General features: G+C 47.6%; 1 protein-coding gene across 2 annotated transcripts in view; it reads right to left on the bottom strand.

Moving 5' to 3' along the window:
- slit1b (slit homolog 1b) overlaps positions 1-14,644 on the bottom strand; it is a 74,437-nt gene that overhangs the window by 58,460 nt on the left and 1,333 nt on the right. The gene's annotated exons all lie outside the window — the stretch shown is intronic.

Here is a 14,644-nt window from a genome sequence, read left to right as displayed (position 1 = left end):
AGGAACGAACACTGGGTAACAGGAACGAACACTTGGTAACAGGAACGGACACTGGGTAACAAGTACGAACACTGGGTAACAGGTAAGAACACTTGGTAACAGGTACGAACACTGCATAACAGGAATGAACACTGGGTAACAAAAACGAACACTGGGTGACAGGAACATACACTGGGTGACAGGAATGAACACAGGTTAACAGGAACGCACGCATGTTGGGTAACAGGAACAAAAGCTGGGTCACAGGAATGAATGTTGGGTAACAGGAACGCACGTACGTTGGGTAACAGGAACGACCGCTAGATCACAGGAATGAACGTTGGGTAACAGGAATGCACGCACGTTGGGTAACAGGAATGAAAGCTGGGTCACAGGAATGAACGCTGGGTAACAGGAACAAACGCTGGGTAACACTGGATAACAGGAATGAACACTGCGTAACAGGAATGAAGACTGGATAACAGGAATGAACACTGCGTAACAGGAATGAAGACTGGGTAACAGGAATAAACACTGGGTAACAGGAATGAACACTGGCTAACAGGAACGAACACTGGGTAACAGGAACAAACACTGAGTAACAGGAACAAACACTGGGTAACAAGTACGAACACTGGGTAACAGGTACGAACACTTGGCAACAGGAATGAACACTGGGTAACAGGAATGAACACTGGGTAACAACACTTGGCAACAGGTACGAACACTGCATAACAGGAATGAACACTGGGTAACAAAAACTAACACTGGGTGACAGGAACATACACTGGGAGCCAGGAATAAACACAGGTTAACAGGAACGCACGCACATTGGGTAACAGGAACGAAAGCTGGGTCACAGGAATGAACGTTGGGTAACAGGAACGCACGCACGTTGGGTAACAGGAACGACCGCTGGATCACAGGAATGAACGCTGGGTAACAGGAACGAACACTTGGTAACAGGAACGAACACTGGGTAACAGGAACAAACACTGGGTAACAACACTTGGTAACAGGTACGAACACTGCATAACAGGAATGATCACTGGGTAACAAAAACGAACACTGGGTGACAGGAACATACACTAGGTGCCAGGAATGAACACTGCATAACAGGAATGAACACTTGGTAACAAGAACGAACACTTGGTAACAAGAACGAACACTTGGTAACAAGAACGAACACTTGGTAACAAGAACGAACACTTGGTAACAAGAACGAACACTGGGTAAAAGGAACGAACACCGGGTAACAGGAACGAACACTTGGTAACAAGAACGAACACTTGGTAACAAGAACGAACACTGGATAACAGGACCGAACACTGGGTGACGGGAACGAACACTTGGCAACAAGAACGAACACTGGGTAACAAGAACGAACACTGGGTAACAAGAACGAGCACTGGGTGACAGGAACAAGCTCTGGGTAAAAGGAACGAACACTGGGTAACAGGAACGAACACTGGGTAACAGGAACGAACACTGGGTAACAGGAACGAACACTGGGTAACAGGAACGAACACTGGGTAACAGGAACGAACACTGGGTAACAGGAACGAACACTGGGTAACAGGAACGAACACTGGGTAACCCTGGGTAACAGGAATGAAGACTGGGTAACAGAAATTAACACTTGGTAACAAAAACGAACACTAGGTAACAAGAATGAACACTGGGTAACAGGAATGAACACTTGGTAACAAGAACGAACACTTGGTAACAAGAACGAACACAGGGTAACAAGAACGAAAAATGAGTAACAGGAACGAACACTGGGTAACAGGAACGAACACTGGGTAACAGGAACGAACACTGGGTAACAGGAACGAACACTGGGTGACAGGAATGAACACTGGGTAACAGGAACAAACACTTGGTAACAAGAACGAACACTGGGTAACAGGAATGAACACTTGGTAACAAGAACGAACACTTGTTAACAAGAACGAACACAGGGTAACAAGAATGAACACTGGGTAACAGGAATAAACACTGGGTAACAGGAACGAACACTTAGTAACAAGAACGAACACTTGGTAACAAGAACGAACACAGGGTAACAAGAATGAACACTGGGTAACAGGAATGAACACTGGGTAACAGGAATGAACGCTGGGTAACAAGAACGAACACTGGGTAACAAGAACGAACACTGGGTAACAGGAATGAACACTTGGTAACAAGAACAAACACAGGGTAACAAGAATGAACACTGGGTAACAGGAATGAACACTGGGTAACAGGAACGAACACTTAGTAACAAGAACGAACACTTGGTAACAAGAACGAACACAGGGTAACAAGAATGAACACTGGGTAACAGGAATGAACACTGGGTAACAGGAATGAACACTGAGTAACAGGAATGAACACTGGGTAACAGGAGCAAACGTTGGGTAACAGGAACGAACGCTGAATAACAGGAACGAACGCTGGGTAACAGGAACGAATGCTGAGAAACAGGAACAAACGTTGGGTAACAGGAACGAATGTTGGGTAACAGGAACGAACGCTGGGTAACAGGAACGAATGCTGGGTAACAGGAACAAACGTTGGGTAACAGGAACGAATGCTGGGTAACAGGAACGAACGCTGGGTAACAGGAACGAACGCTGGGTAACAGGAACGAACGCTGAATAACAGGAACGAACGCTGGGTAACAGGAACGAATGCTGGGTAACAGGAACGAACGCTAAATAACAGGAATGAACGCTGGGTAACAGGAACGAACGCTGGGTAACAGGAACGAATACTGGGTGACAGGAGCAAACGTTGGGTAACAGGAACGAATGGTGGGTAACAGGAACGAACGCTGAATAACAGGAACGTACGCTGGGTAACAGGAACGAACGCTGGGTAACAGGAACGAATGCTGGGTAACAGGAACAAACGTCGGGTAACAGGAACGAATGCTGGGTAACAGGAACGAACGCTGGGTAACAGGAACGAATGCTGGGTAACAGGAACAAACGTCGGGTAACAGGAACAAACGCTGGGTAACAGAAACGAATGCTGGGTAACAGGAACAAACGTCGGGTAACAGGAACGAACGCTGGGTAACAGGAACGAATGCTGGGTAACAGGAACAAACGTCGGGTAACAGGAACGAACGCTGAATAACAGGAACAAATGTTGAGTAACAGGAACGAAAGCTGGGTCACAGGAATGAACGTTGGGTAACAGGAACGCACGCACGTTAGATAACAGGAACGACCGCTGGATCACATGAATGAATGCTAGGAAACAGGAACGCACGCACGTTGGGAAACAGGAACGAACGCTGGGTAACAGGAACGAACGCTGGGTAACAGGAACGGATGCTGGGTAACAGGAACGCACGCTGGGTAACAGGAACGGATGCTGGGAAACAGGAACGAACGCTGAATAACAGGAACGAACGCTGGGTAACAGGAACGGATGCTGGGTAACAGGAACGCACGCTGGGTAACAGGAACGGATGCTGGGAAACAGGAACGCACGCACGTTGGGAAACAGGAACGGATGCTGGGTAACAGGAACGAACGCTGGGTAACAGGAACGGATGCTGGGTAACAGGAACGAACGCTGGGTAACAGGAACGGATGCTGGGAAACAGGAACGCACGCACGTTGGGAAACAGGAACGAACGCTGGGTAACAGGAACGAACGCTGAATAACAGGAACGAACGCTGGGTAACAGGAACGGATGCTGGGTAACAGGAACGAACGCTGAATAACAGGAACGAACGCTGGGTAACAGGAACGAACGCTGGGTAACAGGAACGAATACTGGGTAACAGGAGCAAACGTTGGGTAACAGGAACGAACGCTGAATAACAGGAACGTACGCTGGGTAACAGGAACGAACGCTGGGTAACAGGAACGAATGCTGGGTAACAGGAACAAACGTCGGGTAACAGGAACGAATGCTGGGTAACAGGAACGAACGCTGGGTAACAGGAACGAACGCTGGGTAACAGGAACGAACGCTGGGTAACAGGAACGAATGCTGGGTAACAGGAACAAACGTCGGGTAACAGGAACGAACGCTGGGTAACAGGAACGAATGCTGGGTAATAGGAGCGAATGCTGGGTAACAGGAACGAACGCTGAATAACAGGAACGAACGCTGGGTAACAGGAACGAACGCTGGGTAACAGGAACGAACGCTGGGTAACAGGAACGAATGCTGGGTAACAGGAACAAACGTCGGGTAACAGGAACGAACGCTGGGTAACAGGAACGAATGCTGGGTAACAGGAACAAACGTCGGGTAACAGGAACGAACGCTGGGTAACAGGAACGAATGCTGGGTAACAGGAACAAACGTCGGGTAACAGGAACGAACGCTGAATAACAGGAACAAACGTTGGGTAACAGGAATGAATGCTGGGAAACAGGAACGCACGCATGTTGGGTAACAGGAACAAACGTTGGGTAACAGGAACGAAAGCTGGGTCACAGGAATGAACATTGGGTAACAGGAACGCACGCACGTTGGGTAACAGGAACGACCGCTGGATCACAGGAATGAATGCTAGGAAACAGGAACGCACGCACGTTGGGAAACAGGAACGCACGCACGTTGGGAAACAGGAACGCACGCACGTTGGGAAACAGGAACGCACGCTGGGTAACAGGAACGAACGCTGGGTAACAGGAACGAACGCTGGGTAACAGGAACGAACGCTGGGTAACAAGAAACGAACGCTGGGTAACAGGAACGAATGCTGGGTAACAGGAACAAACGCTGGGTAACAGGAACGAACGCTGGGTAACAGGAACGAACGCTGGGTAACAGGAACACACGCTGAATAACAGGAACGAACGTTCGGTAACAGGAACAAACGCTGGGTAACAGGAACGCACGCACACTGGGTAACAAGTAGGAACACTGGGTAACAGGTACGAACACTTGATAACAGGAACGAATGCTGGGTGACAGGAACGAACGCTGGGTAACACTGGATAACAGGAATGAACACAGTGTAACAGGAATGAAGACTGGGAAACAGGAATAAACACTGGGTAACAGGAATGAACACTGGGTAACAGGAACAAACACTGGGTAACAAGTAGGAACACTGGGTAACAGGTACGAACACTTGGTAACAGGAATGAACACTGGGTAACAGGAATGAACACTGGGTAACAGGAATGAACACTGGGTAACAGGAATGAACACTTGGTAACAGGAATGAACACTGGGTAACAGGAATGAACACTTGGTAACAGGAATGAACACTTGGTAACAGGAATGAACACTGGGTAACAGGAATGAACACTGGGTAACAGGAACAAACACTGGGTAACAAGTACGAACACTGCATAACAGGAATGAACACTGGGTAAAAAAAACGAACACTGGGTGGCAGGAACATACACTGGGTGACAGGAATGAACAGGTTAACAGGAACGCACGCACGTTGGGTAACAGGAACGAAAGCTGGGTCACAGGAATGAACGTTGGGTAACAGGAACGCACGCACGTTGGGTAACAGGAACGACCGCTGGATCACAGGAATGAACGTTATGTAACAGGAACGCACGCACGTTTGGTAACAGGAACGAAAGCTGGGTCACAGGAATGAACGCTGGGTAACAGGAACGAACGCTGGGTAACACTGGATAACAGGAATGAACACTGCGTAACAGGAATGAAGACTGGATAACAGGAATGAACACTGCGTAACAGGAATGAAGACTGGGTAACAGGAATGAAGACTGGATAACAGGAATAAACACTGGGTAACAGGAATTAACACTGGGTAACAGGAACAAACACTGGGTAACATGTACAAAACACTGGGTAACAGGTACGCACACTTGGTAACAGGAATGAACACTGGGTAACAGGTACGAACACTTGGTAAAAGGAATGAACACTTGGTAACAGGAATGAACACTGGGTAACAGGAACAAACACTGGGTAACAACACTTGCTAACAGGTACGAACACTGCATAACAGTAATGATCACTGGGTAACAAAAACGAACACTGGGTGACAGGAACACACACTAGGTGCCAGGAACGAACACTGGGTGACAGGAATGAACACTGGGTAACAGGAACGAACACTTGGTAACAGGAACGAACACTGGGTAACAAGTACGAACACTGGGTAACAGGTAAGAACACTTGGTAACAGGTACGAACACTGCATAACAGGAATGAACACTGGGTAACAAAAACGAACACTGGGTGACAGGAACATACACTGGGTGACAGGAATGAACACAGGTTAACAGGAACGCACGCATGTTGGGTAACAGGAACAAAAGCTGGGTCACAGGAATGAACGTTGGGTAACAGGAATGAACACTGGGTAACAGGAACAAATACTGGGTAACAACACTTGCTAACAGGTACGAACACTGCATAACAGTAATGATCACTGGGTAACAAAAACGAACACTGGGTGACAGGAACACACACTAGGTGCCAGGAATGAACACTGCATAACAGGAACGAACACTGGGTAACAGGAACGAACACTTGGTAACAGGAACGGACACTGGGTAACAAGTACGAACACTGGGTAACAGGTAAGAACACTTGGTAACAGGTACGAACACTGCATAACAGGAATGAACACTGGGTAACAAAAACGAACACTGGGTGACAGGAACATACACTGGGTGACAGGAATGAACACAGGTTAACAGGAACGCACGCATGTTGGGTAACAGGAACAAAAGCTGGGTCACAGGAATGAATGTTGGGTAACAGGAACGCACGTACGTTGGGTAACAGGAACGACCGCTAGATCACAGGAATGAACGTTGGGTAACAGGAATGCACGCACGTTGGGTAACAGGAATGAAAGCTGGGTCACAGGAATGAACGCTGGGTAACAGGAACAAACGCTGGGTAACACTGGATAACAGGAATGAACACTGCGTAACAGGAATGAAGACTGGATAACAGGAATGAACACTGCGTAACAGGAATGAAGACTGGGTAACAGGAATAAACACTGGGTAACAGGAATGAACACTGGCTAACAGGAACGAACACTGGGTAACAGGAACAAACACTGAGTAACAGGAACAAACACTGGGTAACAAGTACGAACACTGGGTAACAGGTACGAACACTTGGCAACAGGAATGAACACTGGGTAACAGGAATGAACACTGGGTAACAACACTTGGCAACAGGTACGAACACTGCATAACAGGAATGAACACTGGGTAACAAAAACTAACACTGGGTGACAGGAACATACACTGGGAGCCAGGAATAAACACAGGTTAACAGGAACGCACGCACATTGGGTAACAGGAACGAAAGCTGGGTCACAGGAATGAACGTTGGGTAACAGGAACGCACGCACGTTGGGTAACAGGAACGACCGCTGGATCACAGGAATGAACGCTGGGTAACAGGAACGAACACTTGGTAACAGGAACGAACACTGGGTAACAGGAACAAACACTGGGTAACAACACTTGGTAACAGGTACGAACACTGCATAACAGGAATGATCACTGGGTAACAAAAACGAACACTGGGTGACAGGAACATACACTAGGTGCCAGGAATGAACACTGCATAACAGGAATGAACACTTGGTAACAAGAACGAACACTTGGTAACAAGAACGAACACTTGGTAACAAGAACGAACACTTGGTAACAAGAACGAACACTTGGTAACAAGAACGAACACTGGGTAAAAGGAACGAACACCGGGTAACAGGAACGAACACTTGGTAACAAGAACGAACACTTGGTAACAAGAACGAACACTGGATAACAGGACCGAACACTGGGTGACGGGAACGAACACTTGGCAACAAGAACGAACACTGGGTAACAAGAACGAACACTGGGTAACAAGAACGAGCACTGGGTGACAGGAACAAGCTCTGGGTAAAAGGAACGAACACTGGGTAACAGGAACGAACACTGGGTAACAGGAACGAACACTGGGTAACAGGAACGAACACTGGGTAACAGGAACGAACACTGGGTAACAGGAACGAACACTGGGTAACAGGAACGAACACTGGGTAACAGGAACGAACACTGGGTAACCCTGGGTAACAGGAATGAAGACTGGGTAACAGAAATTAACACTTGGTAACAAAAACGAACACTAGGTAACAAGAATGAACACTGGGTAACAGGAATGAACACTTGGTAACAAGAACGAACACTTGGTAACAAGAACGAACACAGGGTAACAAGAACGAAAAATGAGTAACAGGAACGAACACTGGGTAACAGGAACGAACACTGGGTAACAGGAACGAACACTGGGTAACAGGAACGAACACTGGGTGACAGGAATGAACACTGGGTAACAGGAACAAACACTTGGTAACAAGAACGAACACTGGGTAACAGGAATGAACACTTGGTAACAAGAACGAACACTTGTTAACAAGAACGAACACAGGGTAACAAGAATGAACACTGGGTAACAGGAATAAACACTGGGTAACAGGAACGAACACTTAGTAACAAGAACGAACACTTGGTAACAAGAACGAACACAGGGTAACAAGAATGAACACTGGGTAACAGGAATGAACACTGGGTAACAGGAATGAACGCTGGGTAACAAGAACGAACACTGGGTAACAAGAACGAACACTGGGTAACAGGAATGAACACTTGGTAACAAGAACAAACACAGGGTAACAAGAATGAACACTGGGTAACAGGAATGAACACTGGGTAACAGGAACGAACACTTAGTAACAAGAACGAACACTTGGTAACAAGAACGAACACAGGGTAACAAGAATGAACACTGGGTAACAGGAATGAACACTGGGTAACAGGAATGAACACTGAGTAACAGGAATGAACACTGGGTAACAGGAGCAAACGTTGGGTAACAGGAACGAACGCTGAATAACAGGAACGAACGCTGGGTAACAGGAACGAATGCTGAGAAACAGGAACAAACGTTGGGTAACAGGAACGAATGTTGGGTAACAGGAACGAACGCTGGGTAACAGGAACGAATGCTGGGTAACAGGAACAAACGTTGGGTAACAGGAACGAATGCTGGGTAACAGGAACGAACGCTGGGTAACAGGAACGAACGCTGGGTAACAGGAACGAACGCTGAATAACAGGAACGAACGCTGGGTAACAGGAACGAATGCTGGGTAACAGGAACGAACGCTAAATAACAGGAATGAACGCTGGGTAACAGGAACGAACGCTGGGTAACAGGAACGAATACTGGGTGACAGGAGCAAACGTTGGGTAACAGGAACGAATGGTGGGTAACAGGAACGAACGCTGAATAACAGGAACGTACGCTGGGTAACAGGAACGAACGCTGGGTAACAGGAACGAATGCTGGGTAACAGGAACAAACGTCGGGTAACAGGAACGAATGCTGGGTAACAGGAACGAACGCTGGGTAACAGGAACGAATGCTGGGTAACAGGAACAAACGTCGGGTAACAGGAACAAACGCTGGGTAACAGAAACGAATGCTGGGTAACAGGAACAAACGTCGGGTAACAGGAACGAACGCTGGGTAACAGGAACGAATGCTGGGTAACAGGAACAAACGTCGGGTAACAGGAACGAACGCTGAATAACAGGAACAAATGTTGAGTAACAGGAACGAAAGCTGGGTCACAGGAATGAACGTTGGGTAACAGGAACGCACGCACGTTAGATAACAGGAACGACCGCTGGATCACATGAATGAATGCTAGGAAACAGGAACGCACGCACGTTGGGAAACAGGAACGAACGCTGGGTAACAGGAACGAACGCTGGGTAACAGGAACGGATGCTGGGTAACAGGAACGCACGCTGGGTAACAGGAACGGATGCTGGGAAACAGGAACGCACGCACGTTGGGAAACAGGAACGAACGCTGAATAACAGGAACGAACGCTGGGTAACAGGAACGGATGCTGGGTAACAGGAACGCACGCTGGGTAACAGGAACGGATGCTGGGAAACAGGAACGCACGCACGTTGGGAAACAGGAACGGATGCTGGGTAACAGGAACGAACGCTGGGTAACAGGAACGGATGCTGGGTAACAGGAACGAACGCTGGGTAACAGGAACGGATGCTGGGAAACAGGAACGCACGCACGTTGGGAAACAGGAACGAACGCTGGGTAACAGGAACGAACGCTGAATAACAGGAACGAACGCTGGGTAACAGGAACGGATGCTGGGTAACAGGAACGAACGCTGAATAACAGGAACGAACGCTGGGTAACAGGAACGAACGCTGGGTAACAGGAACGAATACTGGGTAACAGGAGCAAACGTTGGGTAACAGGAACGAACGCTGAATAACAGGAACGTACGCTGGGTAACAGGAACGAACGCTGGGTAACAGGAACGAATGCTGGGTAACAGGAACAAACGTCGGGTAACAGGAACGAATGCTGGGTAACAGGAACGAACGCTGGGTAACAGGAACGAACGCTGGGTAACAGGAACGAACGCTGGGTAACAGGAACGAATGCTGGGTAACAGGAACAAACGTCGGGTAACAGGAACGAACGCTGGGTAACAGGAACGAATGCTGGGTAATAGGAGCGAATGCTGGGTAACAGGAACGAACGCTGAATAACAGGAACGAACGCTGGGTAACAGGAACGAACGCTGGGTAACAGGAACGAACGCTGGGTAACAGGAACGAATGCTGGGTAACTGGAACAAACGTCGGGTAACAGGAACGAACGCTGGGTAACAGGAACGAATGCTGGGTAACAGGAACAAACGTCGGGTAACAGGAACGAACGCTGGGTAACAGGAACGAATGCTGGGTAACAGGAACAAACGTCGGGTAACAGGAACGAACGCTGAATAACAGGAACAAACGTTGGGTAACAGGAATGAATGCTGGGAAACAGGAACGCACGCATGTTGGGTAACAGGAACAAACGTTGGGTAACAGGAACGAAAGCTGGGTCACAGGAATGAACATTGGGTAACAGGAACGCACGCACGTTGGGTAACAGGAACGACCGCTGGATCACAGGAATGAATGCTAGGAAACAGGAACGCACGCACGTTGGGAAACAGGAACGCACGCACGTTGGGAAACAGGAACGCACGCACGTTGGGAAACAGGAACGCACGCTGGGTAACAGGAACGAACGCTGGGTAACAGGAACGAACGCTGGGTAACAGGAACGAACGCTGGGTAACAAGAAACGAACGCTGGGTAACAGGAACGAATGCTGGGTAACAGGAACAAACGCTGGGTAACAGGAACGAACGCTGGGTAACAGGAACGAACGCTGGGTAACAGGAACACACGCTGAATAACAGGAACGAACGTTCGGTAACAGGAACAAACGCTGGGTAACAGGAACGCACGCACACTGGGTAACAAGTAGGAACACTGGGTAACAGGTACGAACACTTGGTAACAGGAACGAATGCTGGGTGACAGGAACGAACGCTGGGTAACAGGAATGAACACTTGGTAACAGGAATGAACACTGGGTAACAGGAATGAACACTTGGTAACAGGAATGAACACTTGGTAACAGGAATGAACACTGGGTAACAGGAATGAACACTGGGTAACAGGAACAAACACTGGGTAACAAGTACGAACACTGCATAACAGGAATGAACACTGGGTAAAAAAAACGAACACTGGGTGGCAGGAACATACACTGGATAACAGGAATGAACACAGTGTAACAGGAATGAAGACTGGGAAACAGGAATAAACACTGGGTAACAGGAATGAACACTGGGTAACAGGAACAAACACTGGGTAACAAGTAGGAACACTGGGTAACAGGTACGAACACTTGGTAACAGGAATGAACACTGGGTAACAGGAATGAACACTGGGTAACAGGAATGAACACTTGGTAACAGGAATGAACACTGGGTAACAGGAATGAACACTTGGTAACAGGAATGAACACTTGGTAACAGGAATGAACACTGGGTAACAGGAATGAACACTGGGTAACAGGAACAAACACTGGGTAACAAGTACGAACACTGCATAACAGGAATGAACACTGGGTAAAAAAAACGAACACTGGGTGGCAGGAACATACACTGGGTGACAGGAATGAACAGGTTAACAGGAACGCACGCACGTTTGGTAACAGGAACGAAAGCTGGGTCACAGGAATGAACGTTGGGTAACAGGAACGCACGCACGTTGGGTAACAGGAACGACCGCTGGATCACAGGAATGAACGTTATGTAACAGGAACGCACGCACGTTTGGTAACAGGAACGAAAGCTGGGTCACAGGAATGAACGCTGGGTAACAGGAACGAACGCTGGGTAACACTGGATAACAGGAATGAACACTGCGTAACAGGAATGAAGACTGGATAACAGGAATGAACACTGCGTAACAGGAATGAAGACTGGGTAACAGGAATGAAGACTGGATAACAGGAATAAACACTGGGTAACAGGAATTAACACTGGGTAACAGGAACAAACACTGGGTAACATGTACAAAACACTGGGTAACAGGTACGCACACTTGGTAACAGGAATGAACACTGGGTAACAGGTACGAACACTTGGTAAAAGGAATGAACACTTGGTAACAGGAATGAACACTGGGTAACAGGAACAAACACTGGGTAACAACACTTGCTAACAGGTATGAACACTGCATAACAGTAATGATCACTGGGTAACAAAAACGAACACTGGGTGACAGGAACACACACTAGGTGCCAGGAACGAACACTGGGTGACAGGAATGAACACTGGGTAACAGGAACGAACACTTGGTAACAGGAACGGACACTGGGTAACAAGTACGAACACTGGGTAACAGGTAAGAACACTTGGTAACAGGTACGAACACTGCATAACAGGAATGAACACTGGGTAACAAAAACGAACACTGGGTGACAGGAACATACACTGGGTGACAGGAATGAACACAGGTTAACAGGAACGCACGCATGTTGGGTAACAGGAACAAAAGCTGGGTCACAGGAATGAATGTTGGGTAACAGGAACGCACGTACGTTGGGTAACAGGAACGACCGCTAGATCACAGGAATGAACGTTGGGTAACAGGAATGCACGCACGTTGGGTAACAGGAATGAAAGCTGGGTCACAGGAATGAACGCTGGGTAACAGGAACAAACGCTGGGTAACACTGGATAACAGGAATGAACACTGCGTAACAGGAATGAAGACTGGATAACAGGAATGAACACTGCGTAACAGGAATGAAGACTGGGTAACAGGAATAAACACTGGGTAACAGGAATGAACACTGGCTAACAGGAACGAACACTGGGTAACAGGAACAAACACTGAGTAACAGGAACAAACACTGGGTAACAAGTACGAACACTGGGTAACAGGTACGAACACTTGGCAACAGGAATGAACACTGGGTAACAGGAATGAACACTGGGTAACAACACTTGGCAACAGGTACGAACACTGCATAACAGGAATGAACACTGGGTAACAAAAACTAACACTGGGTGACAGGAACATACACTGGGAGCCAGGAATAAACACAGGTTAACAGGAACGCACGCACATTGGGTAACAGGAACGAAAGCTGGGTCACAGGAATGAACGTTGGGTAACAGGAACGCACGCACGTTGGGTAACAGGAACGACCGCTGGATCACAGGAATGAACGCTGGGTAACAGGAACGAACACTTGGTAACAGGAACGAACACTGGGTAACAGGAACAAACACTGGGTAACAACACTTGGTAACAGGTACGAACACTGCATAACAGGAATGATCACTGGGTAACAAAAACGAACACTGGGTGACAGGAACATACACTAGGTGCCAGGAATGAACACTGCATAACAGGAATGAACACTTGGTAACAAGAACGAACACTTGGTAACAAGAACGAACACTTGGTAACAAGAACGAACACTTGGTAACAAGAACGAACACTTGGTAACAAGAACGAACACTGGGTAAAAGGAACGAACACCGGGTAACAGGAACGAACACTTGGTAACAAGAACGAACACTTGGTAACAAGAACGAACACTGGATAACAGGACCGAACACTGGGTGACGGGAACGAACACTTGGCAACAAGAACGAACACTGGGTAACAAGAACGAACACTGGGTAACAAGAACGAGCACTGGGTGACAGGAACAAGCTCTGGGTAAAAGGAACGAACACTGGGTAACAGGAACAAACACTGGGTAACAGGAACGAACACTGGGTAACAGGAACGAACACTGGGTAACAGGAACGAACACTGGGTAACAGGAACGAACACTGGGTAACAGGAACGAACACTGGGTAACAGGAACGAACACTGGGTAACAGGAACGAACACTGGGTAACCCTGGGTAACAGGAATGAAGACTGGGTAACAGAAATTAACACTTGGTAACAAAAACGAACACTAGGTAACAAGAATGAACACTGGGTAACAGGAATGAACACTTGGTAACAAGAACGAACACTTGGTAACAAGAACGAACACTTGGTAACAAGAACGAACACAGGGTAACAAGAACGAAAAATGAGTAACAGGAACGAACACTGGGTAACAGGAACGAACACTGGGTAACAGGAACGAACACTGGGTAACAGGAACGAACACTGGGTGACAGGAATGAACACTGGGTAACAGGAACAAACACTTGGTAACAAGAACGAACACTGGGTAACAGGAATGAACACTTGGTAACAAGAACGAACACTTGGTAACAAGAACGAACACAGGGTAACAAGAA

The sequence above is a fragment of the Phoxinus phoxinus genome, assembly GCF_949152265.1.
Source record: "Phoxinus phoxinus genome assembly, chromosome: 20".
NCBI classification, from domain to species: domain Eukaryota; kingdom Metazoa; phylum Chordata; class Actinopteri; order Cypriniformes; family Leuciscidae; genus Phoxinus; species Phoxinus phoxinus.
The sequence above is the reverse complement of the archived record's forward strand: the minus strand, read 5'-3'. Positions and strand labels throughout refer to the sequence as shown.